The sequence below is a fragment of the Cebus imitator genome, unplaced genomic scaffold (genome assembly GCF_001604975.1).
Source record: "Cebus imitator isolate Cc_AM_T3 unplaced genomic scaffold, Cebus_imitator-1.0 Scaffold30, whole genome shotgun sequence".
Classification (NCBI taxonomy): domain Eukaryota; kingdom Metazoa; phylum Chordata; class Mammalia; order Primates; family Cebidae; genus Cebus; species Cebus imitator.
Window position 1 is genome coordinate 4,358,325 of NW_016107345.1, and position 11,439 is coordinate 4,369,763.

An 11,439-nucleotide genomic window follows, 5' to 3' on the forward strand; every position below is an offset into this window, starting at 1 on the left:
TGGTTTTCTGTTCTTATATTAATTTACTTAAGATAATGGACTCTAGCTGCTTCCATATTGCTGCAAAAGACATGATTGTGTTCTTTTTATGGCTGTATAGTATTCCATGGGGTACACCCACTACATTTTCTTTAACCAATCCACTGTTGATAGGTTCCTAAGTTGATTCCTTGTCTTTGCTTGTGCTTTGGCGAACATATGAGTGAGTGCATGTGTCTCTTTGGTGGAAGGGTTTATTTTCCTTAGGATATATACCAAGTAATGGGATTGCTGTGTCAAATGGTACTTCTGTTTTAAGTTACTTGAGAAAGCTCCAAACTGCTTTCCACAGTGGCTGAACTAATTTATACTCCCACTGAGAGTGGCAGGAGGCAGCTCTCTCTCTCTCTGTCTAATAAATCACTCTTTCACAAAAATCTTTGGCTCCACAATTTTATTAAGATGGTAAACTCACTGCTCCTCTGGGGCCCCTTTCCCCATTCTTTGGGGTTAGGCTAAGAACCTACAAGCTCTGGGTATTCTCCCAGTAACATCTGTGGTGAGCCAGCAAGGAGACCTCGGACTTCAGAGCAGTGAGTGATACTGGACCCCTTTCACTTGCTAATCTGTCCTTTCCCCTCTTTTAAATTTGTTAAGGAGGTAAAAACTGGGTATCTGTCGGGCATTTAAGAGTGACTAGTGCAGCTGCCGGGCTTAAAGACACGGGTGGGTGTCAGGTTTTCTGGGACAGGGCTTTCTAACAACCCCCGCTCTTCAGAAATGGGAGCGTTGGTTAGCCCTGAACCAGCTTCCCTTTCTTACAGTTCTTTCTTTCTCTGGGCCAAGCCAAGGGTTGGTAGGAGGAAAGGGCAGTGGTCCCGAACTCCCGGTTCAGTCCAGTTGAGGTTGTGGCCTTGCTTAGACCTCCTAAGAAAAAGCTGCCTATGTGAGCCATGCCCAGCCTTTCAGACCCCAAACTCCTGGGTCCAGATATCCATGAGGCAAACTTCTTCCCGGCTCTTTCCTCTAAGATGTTTCCTATACATGAGGCTATTACTCTTCTTGCTAGGACTTTGAGGTTCTTGGGGTGGCAGTCCAGGGATCCTTGCCCATGGTGCCCTCAGTCTTATGCCTATGAAGACCTCCTACAGTCTAAATACACAAGGCCAGTTCCCTTAGTCCGTTGTGCTAGGTTATGTCCTAATAGAGCCAGAGTCTATCAGTGGGTACTGATGGCTATAAGACATTTTGATTTTTGTCACCTGCAATTTCCCATTCCAATTGAATGGTGCTAGAATCCGATAACGTAAAATTTGTCTTGCCTAGGATTGGCTCTCTGTATGGTAGAACTTCTCCATCTAGAATACCATAGGCAGACCTGGTCTGAGGCTCATATAGTTAACTATAGGCCCCACATCCCTAGGGCATATTCCTATGATGGAGAGTGGGGTGGGGGAGAAGGCCCGGGTCTGAGGGCACTGCTTTGGCCTCGGCCATGCCCCTAACCATTACCTTCTTTAAGATTGTTGTGCTTGGAGGCCTTTCTCAAGCAGTTTATTCTTCTGGGGCAGTTTTATGGTCAGGCCTATGTTAATTAAACTCTTGCTGGGGAATGCTGGCACCCATCGCCCAAGGCTCACTGACCTAGTTCTTCAAGGATGCGTCGGTACAGGACCACTAAAATAATAAGGGTCCTGATTAATAAAATAATCCCTAGATTTGGACTTCTTCACTGTCTTCAAACAATAACGGCCCTGCCTTCAAAGCAGCAGTGGCCCAAGGAATTTCCAAAGTGTTAGGAATACAGTATCATCTCCATTGTGCTTGGAGGCCTCAGTCCTCAGGGAAAGTGGAGAAGATGAATGAAATTCTTAAGAGACACTTAAAGAAACTGGCACAGGAAGCCCACCTCTCATGGCCTTCTCTATTATCAATAGCACTCTTAAGGGCTTGAAACTCCCCTGAGAAAATAGGACTCAGCCCCTATGAGATGCTTTATGGACAGTCCTTTCTTACTACTGATCTTGTATTAGATAAGGAAACAGCAGATCCAATAAAAAATATAACCTCCTTGGCTAAGTATGAACAGGCTCCTAGCTCCTTACCTGAAGGACACCCTAGGGAAAAAGGGAAGGAGTTGTTCTCCCCTGGAGACTTAGTGCTTGTTAAGTCTCGCCCCTCAGTCTGTCCTTCTCTAGGCCCATCTTGGGAAGGACCGTTTTTGGTTATTCTGTCTACCCAATGGCAGTTAAGGTGGCGGGAACTGACTCGTGGATTCATCACACTCAGCTGAAGCCTTGGACATCTCCTGAAGAAAATCATAGGCCCTCCACTTTGCAGCCTCAAGTTCCAGGAGACAACTCTTCATACACCTGCGAGGCTATAGAGGATCTATGTTTGTTCTTCCGACAAAATCCCCGGGAAAGTAACTACGTATGATTCTAACTTACATCCTGACATTAACAGGACTATCACTCTTAACTTTACAACTTGCGACCGAACTCTATGCAGTCGCCCCTACGGATTGGCCTACGTCTCATAAACTCTCCGTATCCGTGGCTTACTCTCTTCTTCTCCCTCTGATATTATCACTCCCTCACCATGACCACTCTTGTGGTTCTCATTATCTTCTTTTTAGCCCCACTCCTCCTGTCAAGTCGTGCACACCCTACGGGTAACTGTAAAGCTCATAGTACTAGCTAGAACCTTCCTGGAAGAGGCGCTCATGATTTCTCACTCCAAGACTGGTTCCAGAGGTACCGTCAACCACCTCCTTCCGTATCATACACGTCTATAAAAACTGCTATACCTCTGCTTCCCTGTGCACATACAACTCACACACCTACTGGATGGGAATAATAACTGGGCCTAACTGTCCAGCTGCTAAGGGAACCACCACCTGCTGGACATATTTCACCCACGTCGGAATGTCAGATAGGGGTGGGGTTCAAGATCAGGCACAGAAACGGCATCGTCAGGAAGCAGTCTCTAGTCTAAGCAAACTGCAAAGTACCCCCAGTCCCTACAAGGCCCTGGATCTTTCTAAGTTACGTGAGACGCTTCGTACACACTCTCGCATACCTAGCTTGTTTAACGCCACCCTCACAGGAATACGTGAGGCCGCCCCCAACATCCCTGACTGTCGGATGTGCCTTCCACTGCGCTTCAAACCATATATCCCGGTTCCAGTTCCATACTCACGGAACATAACTGTCTCTCAAATCATATGGGGCTTATAGGTCCCTTGGTCACCAATCCACAAATTCCATCTACCGCAAACTTCACTAGTATGAATTCTACTAACAACTCCAATGCTTCCCTATGCCAAAACTGGGTTGCCTTACCGCCAGGCCTCAACCATCTAGCACCAGGCTTGTAGGATCCTGAATCTGCTAACAGGAGAGCAAGGAGGAACCTGTCTCTTTTTAGAAGAAGAATGCTGCTATTTTGTAAACCAATCAGGTATTGTCTTAAAGAACTCAGGGATAAATCAAATGCAGGGCTAAAGGCCTCCAAGAAACAGGATCGTGGAGCTTGTTTAACACTGGCTGTCCTGGCTCTGCCCTCTTCTAGGCCCGTTTATAACCATTCTATTATTGCTGGCCTTTGGGCCTCTCATCTTTAACCTTCTTGTCAAATTGGTTTCTTCTGGAATTGAGGCCATAATCCTACAAATGATCTGGCAAATGGAACCCCGGATGTCCTTGGCTCATGAGTTCTATCCTGGACCTCTGGATCAACCTGCACCCCTGGAAGATTCCCTCTGGAGGAAACCTCAACTGCAGGGCCCCTTCTACTCCCCAGTTCAGCAGGAAGTAGTTAGAGAGCGATCAATACCCATGTCTCAACAACAGCTGGACTTTCCTGTTCAGAGGGGGGACTGAGGGACTGTGTTAAAGAAACTTCTCTCCCCAGGTCTGCTAGGGGAGGGGTTTCAAGTGCAGGAATTTCCCGGCTCCCTGCCTCAGGTGCCTGGGGCTCTTTGAGCACCTCCTCCACACAGGCCAGGTAAAATTCTTTGTCTGATCTTCCTGCATGTGGGAAAGCCAGGTAGGGCTCTTTTGTCCCAAATTCCTGCCAAAAGCTCTGGGAAGAGGAGGCTCTGTAACAGGGTTGTAGAACAAATAGCCGGTCCAGTATCAGAGTCAAAGATCAATCACGCCACAGGAAGTTTGAAAGAATTCCTCTCACTAGACGAGAACATGAATGGGGAGGGAATAACTCAAGGGTTAAAACTTCAGCTGCTCTTAAATGAATGGACTTCCCTCTCTGGGTTTCCCTCCCACAACAGTATGGGAGCTGTCTTCTATCTATCTATCTATGTGTCTATCTATCTATCTATCTATCTATCATTTATCTATCTAATAAATCACTCTTCTGCAAAACTCTTTGGGTCCATGATTTTATTCAGATGGTAAACTCACTGTGCCTCTGGGGTCCCTTTCCCCGTTCTTTGGGGTTAGAGAGGATAAGAAGCTACAAGCTGGGTACTCCCCTGGTAACTGGACTTCTGACCTCTCTCTCCCTGTGCAAACTGGTAAAGGAATAGTAAAGATCACTGCAAAGTTTTGAAAAAACTGCATGAGGTCTCTATTTTGTTTTACATCCTTGGGAGCTTGACCTTGTAACTCTGTGGCAGTACTTTTTTTTGGTCTCTGCCATTTTACAATGGCAGTCCGAATTCAGTCCTGGCTTAGGGAATGAGTGCTTTCTGGGTAATATCTCCCCTCCCTGAACAGCTTAAGTCTTCCTTTCTTTGAGCTACCTTTAAAGATTCTAGATTTTGTAAAAACTGCTTACCACCTATTTGAAATTACCTTTTACGCTCGTGGTGAAGTCATAACCTTAGTTGAGGCTTGCTGCTTTCACCTTTGAGGTTACTTTTGGTAAAGTTCAAAAGCTAGAATGACCACTTGGTTAGTAACAAGGGATTTAGAAGGATTTTCTTAAAGAGTGTTATGGTTAAAAGCTTAACTAACAGTAGATATCCAAGCTATAGGCATATTTAAAAGATCTCTGTGTTTTTTTCTTTTCTTGGATCTTGTGTTGCTGGAAAATGTTTTTTCTCTTCAGTTGACTGAATTATTTTTCTCCATTTAATCTTGCCACTCAGTGCCCACACGAGAGGCCCTAAGGTAACTTCAGAGAGCATGGGACTACTTGGGAAAAAGAGAGAAGGCACTACAGACTCTGTTTAGGAAAAAATACCTCTGTTTTCCTCATGACATCCCAGGAATTAAAAGCAGATATATCTCTCTCGAAATCTGTTTTTGTCTTCCAGCTATGCCTGTTTGTTAGGCCCTAGAAACTGCATGGTTTCCTAGCCCTGTTTCTTTAAGGACTCCACCCTGAAGCCAGTAATCCAACTAGGAGATTGGCAAATGAAAAATCTTACAACTACTGGATCTTCTTCTGTGTAATTATATATGTGTTGTATGTGTGATGTTTGTGAAACAGAGTTCAAGTGCTGAGATTACAGACTTCTCAAAAAAAAAAAAAAATCTCTAATTGATTGGCCTAAAGAAAAATAAGCACTTAGATCAAATTTTTTTGAAGAATCCAAATAAACGCTATAATGCCTTTTAGTTCATATGACTTTAACCCTTGAGAAATAAAAACAGCTTTAAAGATAATTGGTAAAATACAAATGTCTTCAAAATGTAAATATGTGGTGTAAATTATGGAGGTCAGACACTAGGTTTCCTAAATGTTTTAAGGTTATAAACTGCTTCTTTGGCTTTTGAAAATTTGTTCAACTTGCCTGCTTTACAATTTGGTAAGGCCTGGGGACATGGAGTTAACCACACCCCTAACTATGCTGGGAAGCGTCAGATCTTAGATGCATCTAGCACATAATTAAAATAACTTACCAGGTTTTACATTAAAATTAAAAATTGCTAAGAGTTACCCTTATGTAATTGAGACTGCTGAAATAGATTTACATGCAAGGTTTGTAAGAAAACTAAAACATGTTAGTAAAGATTATAAGAAGGCATGAAAATATAGATTTTTGCCTAGTTTAGAGGGTTAAAAGTTTTTTTGAGATAGAGTCTTGCTCTGTTGCCAGGCTGCAGTGTGCTGTGGCATGATATTGGCTCACTGCAACCTCTGCCTCCTGGATGCAAGCAATTCTTCTGCTTCAGCCTCCTGAGTACCTGGGACTACAGGTGTGTGCCACCATGCCCTGCTAATTTTTGTATTTTTAGTAGAGACGGGGTTTTACCATGGCCAGGTTGGTCTTGATCTCTTGACCTTGTGATCCACCTGCCTCAGCCTCCCAAAGTGCTGGGATTACAGGCAGGAGCCACCACACCAAGCCAAAAGATTGTTTTAAATTAAATAAGATAAAGCTAAAGGCTTAACCAAGTTGCGGAAGGTTTGTAAAATTTAATCTTGTAAGAGAAACTCTGTGTGTGAACATATTGACTAAATTCAAAAGGATACTGTTTGGTTTTTCAATAAATTGAGCATTGAAATAAAAGCACAACAAGATTTTCTTAAGGCACTAATCTGCTCTTTAACAAAAATTTATAAATAGTTATAAAAAATCTATAAGAATCTTACCTCATGGCCAAACTAGTTAAGTTAGGATAGAATTATAGATTTATGATGGTTTAGTACAAAATTGTGGTTGACATTAATAGCAGACTAATGCAAGGGTGAAATTAGACTTTCTTCTGAACAAGACTTTCATGTAATAGTAAAATTAATGAAAGGTTTTGCCTTTTAAAAAATTCTTGAGTCATCATTTTGGCTAAATGACTTGTGGTAGCCTGGAATTTTATTTCATGCTATCAAGTGTTTTGAACCTTTAGCATGTTTGATAGGCTTCCCAAAATCAAATTTCAGCTTCAAAATTGTCTTTTCTAATCCCTAACTTTTGGTTGTTACCCAGGGTCCCTAGGGCATCCAAAGGAGAGGTAAATAGGATTATTTGACATGTTTATTTATGTGGGATTGCCAAAATAAAAATAAGGTTTAACCTTCTTCAGGTTATATTTTAGTGAATAATATTAATATATGTTCCAAAATTGTATGGGATTTCTAAAATTATAATGTCTGAGTATATGCTATCAATCATGATTGAGGTTATTATGTTAAGTTATTGTAAACCCCATAAATAAGCAAATTCCTTTGTCAATATATTTTTGACTGTGGCTACCCAAAGACATTTTGTCATTTGCAGACAATTGTTTCCTTGTTTTGTTCCTTTTCAAACTATGGTTTATTATCAGCTGTAAGACTTTGATAGGTGATTTCAAATGCAGGTTTTTGATAGAGCTTTGGAGATTATAACTTTGAAACAGAGGAAAACATACAGGACTCATGAAGAGCTGAAATGTTCGTGAATATCAAGCCAACAAGAGTAACTGAATGGACTGAAATAATGTAAAACCTAAGGAATCTTTTTAAACTTTTTGCTTGAAACATTGCTGATCTTTGTTTTAAGAGCCAAGGGAACTTTTCTTTTGAAGTATGTACAGCTTTTAACAATTGAGTAAGCTATATTCCTGTGAAAAAAATTTGAGGCATATTTATTTCTCTGTGCCTGGTTTCTCTAGAATTTGGAAACTGTTGAGTATTCTTAACTATGGCAACATAGTTATTTGCATCAGTACAATCAATAAGAATCCATTTTGTTTTGTAGTAGGATGCAATTGGAGAAACTGGTTGTTTTGCCAAGGCTTTGACTTGAAAGGACATGCTTCCCTTTAAAAAAAAAAATCAAGCTTGACTTGAAGAGCCAATAAAAGCCTCTTGGGAAAACTGGCCTCATACCTTGTCTACCTAGTCCCTATACATGGTTCCTAACCTGCGGTGAATAAAGAATGTCACTCTCTAGCAGGCCCAGGAGCCCCATGTTATCTTGAGACCTCAAGAAGAGAGGAATTTATTCTGGGCACAGTGGCTCATGCCTGTAATGCCAGCACTTTGGGAGGCCAAGGTGGGTGGGTCACTCGAGGTTAGGAGTTCAAGACAAGCCTGGCCAAAATGGTGAAGCTCCGTCTCTACTAAAAATAAGAAAAAGTTACCTGGGCATGGTGGCACATGCCTGTAGTCCCAGCTACTCAGGAGACTGAGGTAGGAGAATCGCTTGAACTCAGGAGGCAGAGATTGCAGTAAGCCAAGATCGTATCACTGCACTCTAGCCTGGACAACAGAGTGAGGCTCCATCTCAATAAAAAAGGAGAGAGGAATTTACCCAACTCATAGGTATTTGAGGATACAAACCTATGGCTGGGCTCAGCTTTAAAAGGTCTTATCTGAGATTCATGAACAAAGAAGCCAGTTTTTTTTTTTTTTTTTTTTTTACCTATGATCACTCTGTTGCCCAAGCTGGAGCGCATGGTATGATCTTGGCTCACTGCAACCTCCACCTCCTGGGTTCAAGCAGTTCTCCTGCCTCAGCCTCCCTCGTAGTAGCAAGTACAGATGCCCACCACCACACCCACCTCCCGGGTTCAAGCAATTCTGCCTCAGCCTCCTGGGTAGCTGGAACTACAGGTGCCTGCCACCATACCTGGCTAATTTTTGTATTTTTAGTAGAGAAGGGGTTTCACCATGTTGGCCAGGCTGATCTTGAAGTCCTGACCTCAGGTGATCTGCCCGCTTCCGCCTCCCAAAATGCTGGGATTACAGATGTGAGCCACCGCACTGGGGCTGGTTACTTATTTTTAAAGCATTTCTGATCATCTACTAAAAGCTCAGTGTTGAAGCTTCTTGAGGCTTTCAAATGTTGTATTTTAGAATACAATGAGGCTCATCTCTCCTGAGCCATTAGGACCAGGTTGGAGAGCAGCCCGGAATGTTCACAGTGCAGGGGGATGGCCATCTCTGTGAGTGGGTACAAGGAGGTCTGGCCTCTAAGCACCCAGTCGTCAGGGGCAGGCCCCCATGGAGAGAACAGCTTGCTCCAGGGAGGAATTCCCACAAGCTGGAGCTCCAGACATAGATGAGGGTCAGTGGTCAGAGCAAGCACTCTGGACAGGGCCAGTTTCAATCCTATCTGGTGGGTTACAACTCATGAACCACGGGAAACAGAGGGGAGAGCCCAGGGAAAAATTGAAATAATTTTCAAAATGCTTTAAGACCACTTTCTAGTTGAGGATAGCACAAAATGCAGCTTCTACTGCTGTTGGGAAGGTTTGGCATGAAGCTGTGGAAAGAGGTAACAGAAGCTAAGTCTCTTGTTTCTCTGCAGGAGTTTCTCCAAGAAGCTTCTTCCTAGAAGCTAGTCATCTCTACTTACTTTGGCATGAAAATAGCTTTGCAAAGCAGGCCCAGATGAGTCAGCAGGCCAGACCTTCAGAGTGGTGCGTGTAGTCCACACTAAATTGCCTTTAGTGAACTGAGCATTGATGTTATGCCATTTGATTGCATTGATTTGGTTTACAGGAACTAGCACATCCCTAGCTGACTCTACAGTTGTTTTTATTGTAGAGATATATTTAAGAACATAGTCTAATTTCTATAGAATATCTCCCACTCTAGGTAAACTGCATGAGGGTAGGGTCCAGGCCTGTCTCTTTCACTCCTGCATCCCACATAGCTAGACGAGCACCTGGCACATTGTAGGTGCTTACTAAGTATTTATTGTCATCCTTATATTCCTGGGATAAACCCAAATTGGTTCTCATTTATTGTCATTGGTTTTGCTGATATTTTATTTAAGAGTTTTATGTATGTATTGGCCAGGTGCAGTGGCTGATGCCTGTAATCCCAGAACTTTGGGAGGCCAAGGCGAATGTATCACCTGAGGTCAGGATTTTGAGACCAGCCTGGCCAACATGGCAAAAACCCATCTCTACTAAAAAAATACAAAAATTAGCTGGGCATGGTGGTGTGTGTCTGTAGTTCCAGCTACTCGGGAGGCTGCACCTCAAAAAAAAAATTTTATGTATATATTAATCAGATAACAGGAACAAATTTCTCTGAAATCACTCTGTAGTTATTATCCCCTTTAAATGAGGGAAATATTCCCTCTTGCTCTCTTCTCTGATAGAGATGAGACTGAAACAATCTAGTTCTTGAAAGTTTGGTGGACTCTCCTTTAAATCCCTCTGGGCTTGTTTTTCTCATGGGAAGATTTTAAATGACATCAGTTTATTATCACAAAAATATTCAGGTAATAGTGTTGTTATTATAATTTATAAGTACTTTTCTTTTTCTTTTCTCTTTCTCTTTTTTTTTTGAAAGAGTCTCATTCTGTTACCCAGGCTGGAGTATAGTGGTGCAATCTTAGCTCACTCTAACCTCTGCCTTCTGGGTTCAAGCAGTTCTCCTGCCTCAGGCTTCCGAGTGGCTGGGAATACAGGTGTGCACCACCATGCCAGGCTAATTTTTGTATTTTTTAGTAGAGACAGGGTTTCAGGCTTGTCTTGAACTCCTGACCTCAGGGCACCTGCCCGCCTCGACCTCCCAAAGTGCCAGGATTACAGGCATGAGCTCGGCCTCTTTTTTTTGTGACCGGGTCTCACTCTGTTGTCCAGGTTGGAGTGCAGTGGCACCATCATGGCTTACTTCAGCCTTGGCCTCCTGGGCTCAGGTGATTCTCCCACCTCAGTCTCCTGAGTTGCTGGGACTACACGCATGCACTGCCACATGAGACTAATGTTTTTGTAGAGATAGGGTTTTGTTGTGTTGCCCAGGTTGGTCTCAAACTCCTGGGCTCAAGTGATATGCCCACCTTGGCCTCCCAAAGTGCTGGGATTACAGGCATGAGCCACCATGCCTGGCCATAAGTAGTCTTATTTCTTTTTGAAATTGGTAAAGCAAGCTTTTGTTTTCTTCCTCTTAGAACTTTATCATTTCATCTAAGTTTCTAAACTAAATTAAGTACAGTGGTTACTGTTGGAGGTTTTTGGGCTGTGTAATGGGTTCATACATATTCATTATATTAAAACATAGGACATTTAAAAGGGTCACCCTCGGACTAATGATGGCAGCATACCTGAAATTAAGGATTATGAGAAACCTGAATCTATAACCTCAAGTTCTATTGAAAATGAATATTTGTTCAAAATACGAGGGAATGAATCTATCCTGGTGTCTAGCGGCAAACGTTTTCCAAACGTGCATCTTCCAGGACTCACATGGATAGACCCAAATGGGAACTGCTCAGGAAATTCAGCCTTGCATCTTTCCCCAGTTCAGACTCTGGAAGAAGGTCCTTGAAGATCTCTTGTCATTTTCCACAGTCTGGGTACTGGGCCTACAGCACTCCATAAGGTTAGGCCCTCTTATTTGTCCAGGATTACACAAAAGCCACAGCAAGTTTCCAATAGCACATAACAGGCAGCAGAGAAGACAGAGACTGAGGGAGCATCCTGTGGGAGATGGAGTTGTGACAAACTAAACAGTGAGCTGAAATTAAGGCTAGCCCTATGGCATGACTGGCTTTTGTGCAAGTGACATTATTATGTGACATATTTTAGCACAGTAATGATCCAGACAGATCAT